This window comes from Phocoena sinus, chromosome 10 (assembly GCF_008692025.1).
Source record: "Phocoena sinus isolate mPhoSin1 chromosome 10, mPhoSin1.pri, whole genome shotgun sequence".
NCBI classification, from domain to species: domain Eukaryota; kingdom Metazoa; phylum Chordata; class Mammalia; order Artiodactyla; family Phocoenidae; genus Phocoena; species Phocoena sinus.
In genome coordinates, this window is record NC_045772.1 from 74,292,909 (window position 1) to 74,310,159 (window position 17,251).

The following is a 17,251-nucleotide window of genomic DNA, read 5'->3' on the forward strand; positions in this document are numbered from 1 at the left end:
TTGCTAATCAGACAAGATGTTACCACTGGAGTGTTCAGATCCTCCCTGGAAAATATCTGACCTAGATACATGAGGAGATAATGTAATGAGTTTGCAGAAGTTGAAAGTCACACAGAAAAAGGGGCAAAGGATATAATTGAGCCATGCTAACAGTGGTTAATAGAGCATGGTTTAGCAAACTTGGGCTGCTGAAAATACAAGCAATTTACTTGACTACTAGAGATGTTGCTAAGTGAAATCTATGTATATCCTGATCTTGGTGAGGCCGTCATGGTGGTTCTTCCTGGGTTCCCATGAAACTTGACATCCCCTCTTCCTTGCTCTCCCTAATGCTGGTAGCACAGATAAGATCCTCGTCAGTCCTTTCAGTGCCATCCCTTCCCCTTTCCAAAATATGAACCAGTATGTCCCTGTTCTTGAAACCACAAAATGTTCTAACACAGGCCAGAAAGGACAACAAAGGCTAATTACAAATATCGTAATTGACAATAGCAAAACCACACATGTAAAGTTAAAATTCCTGTCTATTTTGAGAGTGGAGCTTCTGGGTCCAACTTGGCGAGAACCTTGCACCATTTGCCTTCCCCTAAATGAAACTGCTTTGCATTGGAATGGACTTTTACTTTGTCTGAATTTTGTTTTGTTTTGTTTTGAGGGGTTGGCTCGAATCTCCTCATAAAAAAAGTATTTCCTCTTACTTCATGTGGTTGGTCCCACATCCAGAGAGTTTCCTTTTATATTGTTTCTGAGCCAATATTTCTTTTTCTTATGTCTTTAAAGCTGTTGCTTAGAAATGCTGTGGCCTTTCCTCCTGGCCTCAGTTAGGAAAGGGATTCTTGAACCCTAGAACTTCATTAGCATGTGAATTAACTCTTGCAGCACACAGAGACTTAGGTCATTGGTTAGCTTGTTGATCTCTTTCAAGCCCTATAGTATGTTACAATAGGAAGTGATGTCAGAGATCCTTGGGTTTAAGAGTACTGAGGAGTAAACTTACACCTTTATAGCCACATGGCTAGTGAACGCCATAGATAGAGTAACGCTCAGGTGTATGGATTATTAATGCAGTGCTATTTCTCCAAATCAGATTCTTGTTCTCCTTTGCAACTTTTACATTTGTTTAATTCATGCTATGTATACTTTCCTTCAGATACCTTTTCTAATCTTCATAAAAGTTATGTATGCCAGGTAAAGTGCCAAGCACTGGGGTTACAAAGATAAAGATAACACAACTTTTACTCCTGAGGAATGGCAGGAATTGAAAAATAGATATCACAATTCAATGTATCAAGTGCTGTGGGAACTCAGAGTAGAAATCAACCAACTGGGCTGCTAGGAGTGGGAAAAAAGAGCTTTTGTAGAGGAAGTTACATTTAGCAGTATTTTGAAGAATGTGTAAGAGATTGACAGATGGAGTAGGATTGGGAAGAGGATGGAAGAGCAGCTTGTACAAAGGATCATGAAAGGAATGGTGCTGATGTCAGGTTGGCAGAAGTATAGACTGTGATAAGAGAAGTGAGCTAGATGCACTTGGAAAAGAAGGTCAAGAGAGTGTCAGGCCTGACCTGTCATTTAAGGAGTTTGGAGTTTATTCTACAGGAAATGTAGATGAGAGATCCCTAAACAAGGAGAAAGGAGAGGTAGAAACAGAGGGACCAGTTGGGAAGATGGTACATACAATTATAAGGTAAAAAGTTCCAGCTCTCCCAAACTACCAGTGGTAGCAAAGGTTTGAGGCAGGGGGCTAAACTCAATCTATCTTGAAACAATGTATTATGGGTTGAAGGGGAGAAGAGGATGAAAGATAACTGAGGATATGAAATTTGGGGACCTGTGTGGTTGATGTCAGCACACTGTGAAAAAAAAGGAGTGGAAAGAGCAACAAAGTTTGGGGCAAAAATGATCGGAGGTTTAGATCTGTCCTAAAGAAGGTAATGCTGAAGTGGTAGTTATAATTATTTGATTCTCATTTGCTGAAAAGGATCAAAATAAGATCTGGATTGAAGGAAGCAGTAATTAACATTTTAGTTTTGGTTCTAAATTTAAAAGGAGAGAAATAAAAATACTTGAGTGTTCTTCCAAATTTCCCAGGTTAGGTCACATAAAAAGAAGGAGAGGGCTTCCTTGGTGGTGCAGTGGTTGAGAGTCCGCCTGCCGATGCAGGGGACGCGGGTTCGTGCCCCGGTCTGGGAGGATCCCACGTGCCGCGGAGCGGCTGGGCCCGTGGGCCATGGCCGCTGAGCCTGCGCGTCCGGAGCCTGTGCTCCGCAACGGGAGAGGCCACAGCAGTGAGAGGCCCGCGTACTGCAAAAAAAAAGAAAAAAAAAAGAAGGAGAAAAGGAATTTAGGGCAGTTTGTACAGTGGCTAAGCATAGGAAAGGACCTAAGCTTAAAAACTGCATGGTCTTTAAGTTAATCACCTCTCTGCAATACATTCCAGGACTGTGATGAGGATTAGTAGAGACATCAGAAAGGAAAGTGTCCTAGACAACATAGGCTTTGCTCCATTGTGGTAAGCAGACAAACAAACAAAACTCCCCAAATTGCAGTGGTTTAAGATAAGTAATGTTTTCTTTCACTTAATAACTTTATGAAAAAGATAGATCATCTTCATTTTGTGGATAAAGAAACAGACTTGTTCAAGAGCATACAAGAGGTAGAGCTCTGAGATCTCTCATACTCCAAAGGCTGGGTATTCTCTTTCCATTCCATTGTGCAGAAATGCCTCCCACAAGGAGGACACCCCCAGTCCCAGACTATGTGCTCCTGGCCAGAATGGAGCTCTGAAGCTGAAATATCTACACTATTTTCTTTGTGTTTCCTAACTGTGAAGTTCTTCCCTGGGCAGAGAGGGAGGAGAGAATTTATCTCCCACCTCCTCTGTCTCATTGTTTCCCAAGGAGGAGGGCAGAGTAGGCCAGTGTCCACAGAGTTGACAGGGTAAGTTGACATATTTGGGTTTAAATCCTGATTAGCTGCTTGTCAGCTGTGTGGACCTAGATAAGATACTTAACATCTCTGTATCTCACTTTCCTTGGCCTCTGTAATGGGAGTACTAATGGTATTTATTTCAAATGTTTATTGTGAGGATTAAATGAAATAATACACCTAGAGGCCTTAGCACATTGCTTAATGTAGAGTAAATAATCTGTTCATATTTGCCACTATTATGATGACTGTTTTAGAAACTCTTGACCTCTTGCTTTCCATTTCTTTACATGATGATTTCCACAAAGCATTGACCAGAGAAAGCTGAATTTTAGACAGTTCAGCTTATATTTATAAGTGTTTTTTTGGAAAAAGGTGGTCTTGTGGGTATGGAGTATGAAAATGTTCTGTGTGGACGGGTGAATTCCAATCATACTTATATTTATTCTAAAGTCACAGAGTTGGTTATATGGACTCCATGAGTCTTAATTAGAGGTGTGAAGAAGGATGTGGAATTTTTTGTGTGTATTTTTTATGGAGGTGTAAAGTACATTTCGTAAACTGAACAAATCTTAAGTTACAACTTGATTAGCTTTTACCTAAAGTGAACGTATTTGTGTAATACTCAAGTGATACTCCCGATAAAAACAGAGAATGTTGCCCATACCACAGAATATCCCCATGCATTTCCTGGTCAGCCCCTTCCTCCACCAAAGGTAACCACTCTGTTGGCTTCTATTGCCCTAGATTAGTTTTTCCCCTCTTTGAACTTTATAAAAAAGGAATCATGGAACATGTATTTTTGATCACTATTATGCTTGTGAAGTTCATCCATGCCATTGTATATAGCAGTAGTTTATTCCTTTTTATTGTTGTTTGATATTCTATCATATGAATCTACCACCATGACTTTATTTTCCAATGTTTATGAGCTTTTGCATTGTTTTCTCATTTTTGGCTATTACAATGACTGCTTTGAATATTCTTAAATATACCCTTTTCTCTTATGTGGACACATTCCTTTCTATTAGGAATATACCCTGGAGAGAAATTGCTGGGTAATGAATATGTGTGTCTCTTCAGGTTTAGTAGATAACATCGAATAGTTTCTAAAGTAGTGACAATTTTCACTCCCACCAGTGAGATAGGAGAGTTCCAGTTCCCTATACTCTCTAACACTGATCCATTCCATTGTTACTGTTAAATTTTAGCCATTTTAATGGGTATGTAGAACTTTTTGACTGTGATTTGAATCAGCAGTTCTCTAATGCCTTGTGATGTTGAGCATCTTTTCATGTGCTTATTGGAATTTAGATTTCCTCGTTTATGAACTATCAAAGTTTTCTACCTATTTAAAAAACTTGGGTTGTCCTTTCCTATTAATATAAAGTAGATTTCAAAAAAATACCTGAATTTAAGTTCTTTGTCAGATTTATATAATGCAAATATATTTTTGTAGCTTTTTCACTGTCTTAGTGATATCTTTTGATGAACAGAAGTTCTTAATTTTACTAAAGTTCAATTTTCAATATTTCCCTTTGTGATAGTGTTCAGTTGTCCTGTTTTGTATGCTGGATATTAGACACTTGTGAAACAGCTACTGCTGCTGATGGGTGATTGGAATAAAAGGGAAGAGATGAAAATGTTTGATTAAACTGAAGGGAGTGAGGATATACTTTTGAAGCCAGAGGGGAAGAACATCACAAAGACCAGAGGGGTCATGATTTGGGGTCAGGGAGATACAGTAGAACAGGACAACCTTGAAGAGACTGTAGAGGTCCCACATGGGCAAGGATATGATTACTCCTTTATTTTGCCAAAGAGAGACATTTTCTAAGACTTTAACTTCAAGACAAGACCCTGGATAGAGTCCAGAGTTATGGTTTGATTTTTCTCTTTATTTTTATACTTGTGCCCAATCTATGACAAGGTGGTACAGTGCTGATTCAAAGCTTCTGAAGTCTGAGAGGTTGCATATGGTGTAAAACCAAGCCTAAATTGCTTTCAGGATCCAATGAATTAGCAGAGGTCATGTTCTTATGCATTATATGCTTAATAAATGCCTCTTCCTTTCCTTGTACATAATTATATTAACTTAAGTAATAGCATGGGGGTGATTTAGTATTGTGATTGGGCAAAAGCCAAAATAAGGTTTTTGTTTTTTGGTTTTGTGCATGTGTGTGTGTTCTTCTTATTTGTTTTATTTAAAGCATGGACCATAGTTTCCCTTTTATTTTAAAAAAGAATCTCACATTTATTTAATTAGTATTACTAATTTTACATGTGTCACCTAGGTGCTTTCACATAGGTTATCTCATTTAATCTCCACAATAAAGGGTGTGTTATTGTCACTATTTTACAAATGGGGAAGTAGAGGCTAAGAGAGATGAAATTATTTGCCCAAGAACCTTTGACTAGTAAGATATTTAAGAATTCAGATTTAAGCTATATTTTTGTAATGAAAGTCTCTGTCACAGTTTTGAATTTTAGGATTAAGAATTATTCACTTTAAGGGAGGGTGGGAGAGAGACACAAGATGGAGAGAATATGGGGATATATGTATACATATAGCGGATTCACTTTGTTATACAGCAGAAACTAACACAACATTGTAAAGCAATTATACTCCAATAAAGATGTTAAAAAAAGGAATTATTCACTAAAATAGGCCTCTATTTTATTTTTATTTATGAATAACAACTTATATTTTCAATTATTTGAATATTCTAGTACCATTAATAAATTATTTTTGTGTTTCATAGGCTCCAGAATATAAGCATGAATGTGAAAGAGAGCTTCACTGTATAAAATATAGCAAGAATAACTTTTTTTTTTTTTTGCTGTACGCGGGCCTCTCACTGTTGTGGCCTCTCCCGTTGCGAAGCACAGGCTCCGGACGTGCAGGCTCAGTGGCCATGGCTCACGGGCCCAGCCAGTCCGCGGCATGTGGGATCCTCCCGGACCGGGGCACGAACCTGTGTCCCCTGCATCAGCAGGCGGACTCTCAACCACTGTGCCACCAGGGAAGCCCAAGAATAACTTTTAAACATATGCTGAACTCAATGGTAACCATATATCCATGGATCGGTAACTTTTTAGGAAGACGTATCATGATAATAGGAGAAATTCTTGAAGGGTTCTTATACCTTGCTTGGAACATCAACTCAATAGGGAGAAATGTAATATGCTAGTGTGATTAAGGTCAAGTGTCATTCTATAATTACAGGGACACATATAGTCCCAATGGTCCCAGGGCTGACTTTTCCTTAAAAAAAGTAGTTGGGCTGGATTTTGGTTGTCAACTTTGCACTGCTGTCACTCTTTTCTAAGGTTTTCTCTGCTTTCAAGAAGCATATTTGAACAAGATTTCTTTACAAGATAGTTATGAGTTAGGATTTTCCAATGATAGGTATTTGAACAATACTTGGAAGGTACAGAGAAAGAAAGGCTGTTATTCTCAGGAGATTATTGAAACTTCGCACTCATTATGGCATCTCAGACATCTCTTTCAGCTTCTATTTTGCGGCTTGGATGACCAGAAATGGTAGATTTTCAGACTTCTCTGCAAGTACCATTTTACTCTTTGGTGGCCAGATGTGGAGGCATCTCCGATTTTCCCATGAGCTTCCACTTCAAGGACACTGTAGGCAAGCACAATAGTTTTCTGATTTCCCTGGGCCCTAGCATCTCTACTTGTGCTTTTGCCTTAGTAACTCTATCTCCACTATTTTGAACAAGCCTCTATTTTAACGCACCACATTTCAAAGCACTCAACTAAGAGGTTGAGTCCTCAGCTAAAATTCTCAGTTGCAGACTTATGCTGATTTAACTAAGCTATTCAGCCTCTGTACCTCATTTTTCTTAATTGTTAAATGGGATTCAACAATACCTACCTTAAAAAGTAGTTCTACAGGGAGACCTTCAAAATGGCAGATGAGTAAGATGTGGAGATCACCTTCCTCCCCACACACACATCAAAAATACATCTACATGTGGAACAACTCGTACAGGACACCTACTGAACGCTGGCAGAAGACATCAGACTTCCCAAAAGATATCTTTTTCTTTTTTCCTTTTTCTCTTTTTGTGAGTGTGTATGTGTATGCTTCTTTGTGTGATTTTTTCTGTATAGGTTTGCTTTTACCATTTGTCCTAGGGTTCTGTCTGTCCATTTTTTTTTGGTATAGTTTTTAGCGCTTGTTCTCATTGGTGGATTTGTTTTTTGGTTTGGTTGCACTCTTTCTTTTTTATTACTTTTTAATAATTTTTATTTTAATAACTTACTTTTTCACTTATTTTTTTCTCCCTTTTCTTCTGAGCCGTGTGGCTGACGGGTTTTGGTGCTCTGGCTGGGTGTCAGGCCTGTGTCTCTGAGGTGGGAGAGCTGAGTTCAGGACATTGGTCCACAAGAGACCTCCCAGCTCCAACTAGTGACAGGAACACAACCCCACGCATCAGCTGAGGCTACCTAAAATCATAATAAGGTCACAGACACCCCAAAACACTACCAGACATGGTCCTGCCCACCAGAAAGGCAAGATCCAGCCTCATTCACCAGAACACAGGCACTAGTCCCCTCCACCAGGAAGCCTACACAACCCACTAAACCAACCTAAGCCACTGGGGGCAGACACCAAAAACAACAGGAATTACGAACCTGCAGGTTGTGAAAAGGAGACCCCAAACACAGTAAATTAAGCAAAATGCGAAGACAGAGAAACACACAGCAGATGAAGGAGCAAGGTAAAAACCCACCAGACCAAACAAATGAAGAGGAAATAAGCAGTGTACCTGAAAAAGAATTCAGAGTAATGAGAGTAAAGATTATACAAAATCTTGGAAATAGAATGGAGAAAATACAAGAAACATTTAACAAGGACCTAGAAGAGCTGAAGAGCAAACAAACAATGATGAACAACACAATAAATGAAATTTAAAATTCTCTAGAGGGAATCAATAGTGGAATAATTGAGGCAGAAGAACGAACAAATGATCTAGAAGATAAAATAGTGGAAATAACTACCACAGAGCAGAAAAAAGAAAAAAGAATGAAAACAATTGAGGACAGTCTCAGAGACCTCTGGGACAACATTAAATGCACTAACATTTGAATTACAGGGGTCCCAGAAGAAGAGAAAAAGAAAGGGACTCAGAAAATATTTGAAGAGATTATAGTTGAAAACTTACCTAATATGGGAAAGGAAATAATCAACTCCAGGAAGCACAGAGAGTCTCATACAGGATAAATCCAAGGAGAAACATGCTAAGGCACATATTAATCAAACTATCAAAAATTTAGTACAAAGAAAAAAATATTAAAAGCAGCAAGGGAAAAACAACAAATAACACACAAGGGAATGACCATAAGGTTAACAGCTGATCTTTCAGCAGAAACTCTGCAAGCCAGAAGGGAGTGGCAGGACATATTTAAAGTGATGAAAGGGAAAAAGCTACAATCAAGATTACTCTACCCAGCAAGGATCTCATTCAGATTTGACAGAGAAATTAAAACGTTTACAGACAAGCAAAAGCTAAGAGAGCTCAGCACCACCAAACCAGCTTTACAACAAATGCTAAAGGAACTTCTCTAGGCAGGAAACACAAGAGAAGGAAAAGACCTACAATAACAAACCCAAAACAATTAAGAAAATGGGAATAGGAACATACATAGCGATAATTACCTTAAATGTAAATGGCTTAAATGCTCCAACCAAACGACATAGACTGGCTGAATGGATACAGAAACAAGACCCATATATATGCTGTATACTGGAGACACATTTCAGACCTAGGGACACATACAGAATGAAAATGAGGGGATGCAAAAAGATATTCCATGCAAATGGAAATCAAAAGAAAGCTTTAGTAGCAATTCTCATATCAGACAAAATAGACTTTAAAACAAAGACTATTACAAGACAAAGAAGGACACTACATAATGATCAAGGGATCAATCCAAGAAGAAGATATAACAATTTTAAATATTTATGCACCCAACATAGGAGTACTTCAATACATAAGGCAAATGCTAACAGCCATAAAAGGGAAAATCACAGTAACACAATAATATTAAGGGACTTTTACATCCCACTTTCATCAATGGACAGATCAACCTAAATGAAAGTAAATAAGGAAACACAAGCTTTAAATGACACATGAAACAAGATGGACTTAATTGATATTTACAGGACATCCCATCCAAAAAAACCAGAATATATTTTCTTTTCAAGTGCTTATGGAACAATCTCCAGGATAGATCATATCTTAGGTCACAAATCAAGCCTTGGTAAATTTAAGAAAATTGACATATCAAGTATCTTTTCTGACCACAATGCTATGATACTAGATACCAATTACAGGAAAAAAACTGTAAAAAATACAAACAGTTGGAAGCTAAACAACACACTACTAAATAACCAAGAGATCAATGAAGAAATCAAAGGACAAATAAAAAAATACCCAGAAACAAATGAAAATGAAAACACGATGACCCAAAACCTATCAGATGCAGCAAAAGCAGTTCTAAGAGGGAAGTTTATAGCAGTACAATCCTACCTCAAGAAACAAGAAACATCTCAAATAAACAACCTAACCTTGCACCTAAAGCAATTAGAGATAGAAGAATGAAAAAAAAAAACCCAAAGTTAACAGAAGGAAAGAAATCATAAAGGTCAGATCAGAAATAAATGAAAAAGAAATGAAGGAAACGATAGCAAAGATCAATAAAACTAAAAGTTCGTTCTTCAAGAAGATAAACAAAATTGATAAACCATTAGCCAGACTCATCAAGAAAAAAAGGGAGAAGACTCATATCAATAGAATTAGAAATGAACAAGAAGTAACAACTGACACAGCTGAAATACAAAGGATCATGAGAGATTACTACAAGCAACTATATGCCAATAAAATGGAAAACCTGGAAGAAATGGACAAATTTTTAGAAAAGCACAACTTTCCAAGACTGAACCAGGAAGAAATAGAAAATATAAACAGACAAATCACAAGCAGTGAAATTGAGACTGTGATTAAAAATCTTCCAACAAACAAAAGCCCAGGACCAGATGGCTTTACAGGTGAATTCTATCAAACATTTAGAGAAGAGCTAACACCTATCCTTCTCAAACTCTTCCAAAAAATAGCAGAGTGAGGAATACTCCCAAACTCATTCTATGAGGCCACCGTCACCCTGATACCAAAACCAGACAAAGATGTCACAAAGAAAGAAATCTACTGGCAAATTTCACTGATGAACATAGATGCAAAAATCCTCAACAAAATACTAGCAAACAGAATCCAACAGCACATTAAAAGGATCATACACCATGATCAAGTGGGGTTTATCCCAGGAATGCAAGGATTCTTCAATATACGCAAATCAATCAATGTGATAAACCATATTAACACATCAAAGGAGAAAAACCATATGATCACCTCAATAGATGCAGAAAAAGCTTTTGACAAAATTCAACACACATTTATGATAAAAACCCTCCAGAAAGTTGGCATAGAGGGAACGTACCTCAACATAATACAGGACATATATGACGAACCCACAGCCAACATCGTTCTCAATGGTGAAAAACTGAAACTATTTCTTCTAAGATCAGGAACAAGACAAGGTTGTCCAGTCTTACCACTATAATTCAGCATAGTTTTGGAAGTTTTAGCCACAGCAATCAGAGAAGGAAAAGAAAGAAAAGGAATCCAAATCGGGAAAGAAGAAGTAAAACTGTCATTGTTTGCAGATGACATGATACTATACAAAGAGAATCCTAAACATGCTACCAGAAATCTCTTAGAGCTAATCAATGAATTTGGTAAAGTAGCAGGATACAAAATTAATGCACAGAAATCTCTTGCATTCCTGTACACTAATGATGAAAAATATGAAAGAGAAATTAAGGAAACTCTCCTTTTACCATTGCAACAAAAAGAATAAAATACCTAGGAATAAACCTACCTAAGGAGACAAAAGACCTGTATGCAGAAAACTATAAGACACTGATGAAAGAAATTAAAGATGATACAAATAGATGGAGAGATATACCATACTCTCAGATTGGAAGAATCAACATTGTGAAAATGACTATACTACCCAAAGCAATCTACAGACTCAGTGCAATCTCTATCAAACTACCAGTGGCATTTTTCACAGAACTAGAGCAAAAATTTCAGATTTGTATGGAAACACAAAAGACCCCAAATAGCCAGAGCTATCTTGATAATGAAAAATGAAGCTGGAGGAATCAGGCTCCCTAACATCAGACAATACTACAAAGCTACAATAATCAAGACAGTATGGTACTGGCACAAAAACAGAAATATAGACCAATGGAGCAAGATAGAAAGCCCAAAGATAAACTCACACACATATGGTCACTTTATTTTTGATAAAGGAGGCAAGAATATACAGTGGAGAAAAGACAGCCTCTTCAATAAGTGGTGTTGGGAAAACTGGATAGCTATGTGTAAAAGAGGGAAGTTAGAACACTACCTAGCACCATACACAAAAATAAACTCAAAATGGATTAAAGACCTAAATGTAAGTCCAGACAGTATAAAACTTTTAGAGGAAAACATAGCAAGAACACTCTTGGACATAAATCACAGCAAGATCCTTTTTGACCCACCTCCTGGAGAAAGGGAAATAAAAACAAAAATAAACAAATGGGACCTAATGAAACTTCAAAGCTTTTGCAAAGCAAAGGAAACCATAAAGGAGACAAAAAGAGAGCCCTCAGAATGGGAGAAAATATTTGCAAATGAAGCAGCTGATAAAGGATTTATCTCCAAAATTTTCAATCAGCTCATGCAACTCAATATCAAAAAAAAAAAAAAAAAAAACAAATCCCAAAATGGGCAGACCTAAATAGACATTTCTTCAAAGAAGATATACAGATGGCCAGCAAACACATGAAAGGATGCTCAACGTCACTAATCATTAGAGAAATGCAAATCAAAACTACAATGAGATATCACCTCATATCAGGCAGAATGGCCATCATCAAAAAACCTACAAACAGTAAATGCTGGAGAGGGTGTGGCGAAAAGGGAACCCTCTTGCACTGTTGGTGGGGATGTAAATTGATACAGTCACTATGGAGAACAGTATGGAGGTTCCTTAAAAGTCTAAAAAGAGAATTACCATACAACTTAGCAATCCCACTACTGGGCACATACCCTGAGAAAACCATAATTCAAAAAGAGTCATGTACCACAATGTTCATTGCAGCTCTGTTTCCAAGAGCCAGGATATGGAAGCAACCTAAGTGTCCATCGACTGATGAATGGATAAAGAAGATGTGACACATATATACAATGGAATATTACTCGCCCATAAAAAGAAACGAAATTGAGTTATTTGTAATGAGGTGGATCGACCTAGAGACTGTCATACAGAGTGAAGTAAGCCAGAAAGAGAAAAATAAATACTGTATCCTAACACATATATATGGAATCTAAAAAAAAAAAAAAAGGTTCTGAAGAACCTAGGGGCAGGACAGGAATAAAGATGCAGATGTAGAGAATGGACTTGAGGACACAGGGAGGGGGAATGGTAAGCTGCGATGAAGTGAGAGAGTGGCATGGACTTATATATGCTATCAAATGTAAAATAGATAGCTAGTGGGAAGTAGCCGCATAGCACAGGGAGATCAGCCCCGTGCTTTGTGACCACCTAGAGGGGTGGGATAGGGAGGGTGGGAGGGAGATGCAAGAGGGAGTGGATATGGGGATATATGTATACATATAGCTGAGTCACTTTGTTATACAGCAGAAATGAACACACCATTGTAAAGCAATTACACTCCAGTAAAGATGTAAAAGAAAAAAAAGCTACTGATTAGAAAAAAAAAATGTATCAAGATGGTAATTGACTATGTTCAAGAAGAAGCTACTTAATAAAGTACAGTAAAAACAAACAAACAAAAAAGTTGTTCCACATTTGTTTATTCTTTCGTTTCTTTTTTCATGCACATATATGCATTCATTCAGTCACCCACAACCAAAGGATGAATGATGTCCTTTCACAGCATTGCCATCAAATTACAACTTGGTCAAACTCCTTAATGTAATGCTTAATGACTGTTTGTGGTCTAACAGGTTTAGGGTAACCTTTTCTCTTCCATTCCCACCTCTTTCCACCCACCCACCCACGCCCCGATTCAGTCAGGATTCAGTCCTAGTCAGGTCACATTCAACATGCTTTTCCATATTTTCAGCTTCTGCCATTCATATCCTTTTTTCTGTTGTGTATTTTTTTAAACCCAGCATCCCTTGTTCTGTGTTTTATTTAGATAAGTTGTATTTAGAGAATTAGTCCTCTTTAACTCTCAGTCTATATCATGTGGGCAGAGTTGACCCTATCCTTGGACTCCAGCCATAAGTACATGGCTCAATCCTGACCAGTCAGAGCAATGGCTGCATGATCTTGGCCACAGTGATTGGTTCAGGGATGGGCAAATGACACAAGTGGGGACAATAAGAGGAAATCCACAGACTAATGAGCTAGAATTATTGGAAAAGAGGTTTCTTTACTCACCAGGCTCGCTAAGTTAATAGAATATAAGTTTGAAGCTGCTTGAAACCCATTTTGCTAGCTCCAAATGGGAACCTATCTGAGAATGCAGCCAAATACAGAGGAAGGCTGAAGCAAGGCTGGAGAGACAAGCAATATCTTAATGATATTTTTTGAGGCGTTGGGTCCAGTGATTCTTAAAGTTGGGCACATCTCTTAAATATATCACTTACAAGAGGCAATCATTGTTTCAGCCAGTTTGAGAAAGCTTTCTGTTACTTGAAACTGAATGAGTTAAAACTGGTGGGCTTGTTTTCGTGAACACTGAGATGTCCCATTTCTTCTCATTTCAAGATCTTTGTTTTTTTTACCATAACATTTAGGAACTCAGTGTCCACTGATGTCACTATGCTGTGCCCCCAGTTATGGTTACTACTGGCTCTATCGGTGGAAAAACTCTACCTGAATGATTATCAGCAAAACATGTATTTATTATGCATGTCCCTGACTGAAGTTGGTGAGATGCATGTTTATAAAATTAGACTTAAAATGAACAAGACTTACCCAATCTATAACTTGATTTAGCCAATTTCAAATCCTTGTTCAATTGCCTATTTAATATTCAAATCCTTGAAAATAAAAGCCGTCAACTGTTGGGCACCATGTACAATCTGTTGTGCAATCTGTTGTCCTGCGATGGCACTTCTTACCTTTCAGTTTGTAACTGGATATTTAAAATGCAGTCAGAGTCTCAGTTCATCTGTTCACTTGTTTAACATTCTCTAAATGCCAAGTTGGTACACTGGGGACACATAGTGATAACACATAGTGCTTGCCCATATGGGGCTAATGTTCTGGTTATAGCCTCTTGCTTTCAGAGTCTCATGCAGCAGCTGTATCTCTCTGTGTGTATGTGTGTTGCAATGTCAAAATTTATATTTTTGGCAGGGATTGGCAGGACATTGTCAATTGACAGGACAATGTCATTGGCATTGACATTCATTTAAATAATCACAGTCATCTTAAAGCTCTAGGACTCTGGTCAGTGAAAGGGCTGCAGAATAGATACTGAGAATCTTCTTTTTGTTGCAGTAGTTTTGTCACCAGGATCTCTGTCTCTGCCTTTCATAGAGGGAGTATTGCCTAGTTCTTAAGAATGCAGGTTTCCATAACAGGCTGGATTCAGCTCTCAGATCCACTACTGTGTATACCTAGGCAAATTTACCTAACCCTGGTAACTCTCAGCTTTTGCCTTTGCAGAATGAGATAACATGTCTACTTATTTGGGTAGCTGTAAGGATTAAGTGAGGTAATGCATCTAAGCACTTTGCAGTGTGTCTGGTAGTAGTCAATCCCAGCTAAATGACAGCTATTGCCTTATTCCTACCATTCTTATTATTTGACTAGGAAGGTAGTAGTCTGCTTGTCCTTCAAGACCCAGCTTAAATGCTCTGTCATTTTTAAGGAAGTTAGTTGTATAATTCTTCATCATTCATTCTGGTCTTACCTTTATTATAGTGGATATAATGATTTTTCCATAAATTTTTCTGTTTTCTTCACAAAACAGGTACAATGTCTTTGTTATCACTTTAACACCAATACTTGAAATTGTGTAAAACTTATGGTAGACATTCATTAAGTTTTAAATGTAATGGAAACTTAATTTACTTTGAAAGGATGCTGTGACTCTGTTGTGCATGGACTTGTGTGGGTCAAGGGCAGAAGCAGGAGACAAGTTAGATTACTGCACAGATCCAAGGAGAATTGATGTTAGCACAAGCTGGTGGTGGAGGTAGAAAAAATTGGTTGTGTTCTGGATATGCTTTGGAACTGGAGCTATATATTTGGAAGAAGAAGAATGAGAATAACAAAAAAATAAAAATAAGAATAGTAAGACATTAAAGAAAAAAACCTTCCTGTTCTGTGAAGACTAATTCAAAGAATGAGTTTTGTTTGATGGTAAATTGATATGGCCTGTAGATGGCTCCATTTTCAAGAAACTTCAGGATTCTTTGTGTGTGTGTTCTAGAAAATTTCGGTGCTGCTGCATGTTTGGTTTTCCCAGACTGATATTATGGCTTCATTGTAAATTAATAAGCAGTTTTGACTTTCTTTGTTCAGATAGAATTATGTATATTGGCTCACATATTTAACATAAATTCTTCATTTTTGAGCCACTATTTAAGAACCACTAAGAAACTTGAGAAGCCAGGGAAAACTTGTGTAGGTTGCTTACTTTAATGGGTTTCAAAATGTTTTCATTTACTCATTCATTCATTTATTGAATGACTTCTGTGTCATTCCAGGCACAATGTTAGAAGCAGTGAAAAATATTACTATGAATAAAAATATATTTTCTGTCCATCTGTTATGCTTTAAATAAAAGCACCAAGATACATGTTTTTAGGTAACATTTATTAAACATACACCATGTGTAAGGCATATTATCTTAGCACTTTAAATGCATCCTTTCATTGAAATCTTCAAAACAACCCTATGAGGTAAATGTTGTCCACATTTTACAGATGAAAAAACTGAGGAACAGAGAGATTAAGTAACCTGGTGAAGTTCAACCTAGGAACTTTATTGTGGAAACCAGTCCTGATTTACCTGCCTCTGAGTCATTGTCTCTAAGGTTGTGCAGACCTGCAAAGCAGGGATAGCTCCTCTGATCAATCCTCACAGAAGCCTTCTGTCCTTCTTTATTCCTTTGCATTCACCTCAAGTCCTACTTCTTTTGTAAAACTATTCCAGATTATGTGAGTTTTTCACCCTTCTCTGAGCTCTTCTGAGCTACTACTGCACAGACGCAGAAGAGCCTCTTTATTTGTGGTATGTGTGTCTAACAGAACAATGGAGAATGAGTCTAATCATTGAAACTTCCAAGTGGCAGATGGGCTTTTCTGTAATTTGGGAAAGTGTCCTCTTGGAAGACGAAGGGGAGGCCTCGGTGTACAGGGAACTCTTCCTAACGAGCTGACAGCTTTAGGGTGTCAAACTAAAAATCAGCTCAGGAGAACGTTCCTACTTAGTCATTTGCATTGCTTCTCTCTGTGAGTTTTTTACTCCTTTTTCCTCTCTTGGCTCCTATTCTGACCTAATGAGTAATGGTAATAGACTGCTGATTCTCCATCACTATACATCTGTCTTCTTCTTCATTTTTTTTTTTTTTTGCGGTACACGGGCCTCTCACTGCTGTGGCCTCTCCTGTTGAGGAGCGCAGGCTCCGGACGCACAGGCTCAGCGGCCATGGCCCACGGGCCCAGCTGCTCCGCGGTATGCGGGATCTTCCCCGGACTGGGGCATGAACCCATGTCCCCTGCATCGGCAGGCGGACTCTCAACCACTGCGCCACCAGGGAAGCCCCTGTCTTCTTCTTTAGTAATAGAACACCGCAGTTTTAGCTAGACACATGGCTACACAAGTAGCATCTACATATTCCCACTATCCTTGCAACCCCGTGTAGCCATGTAAGTCCAGTCCAATCTGATGAACATAGAAAGTATATATTTCTGTGCTTATCATTAATATGAATGTGTCTATGCTGCCTTTACCCATTTCCTTCTTTCTGTCACTTGGGAGGTGATGAGAAGTGGAATGGTCACTTTTAGACGTAGAGTTGAATGTTGCATGTCGAAAATGTCAAAGCTGCCTGATTGAAGGACTGGACTGCTATGTAAGAGAGAAATGAACTTGACTGTTGCTCAAGCACTGTATTTTGGGTCTCATGTAATTGAGCTTGTTTTCTACAATGAATATAGAAATCGATACTTAAAATTGGGCCGCTGTCCTGACATTTAGCTTAGC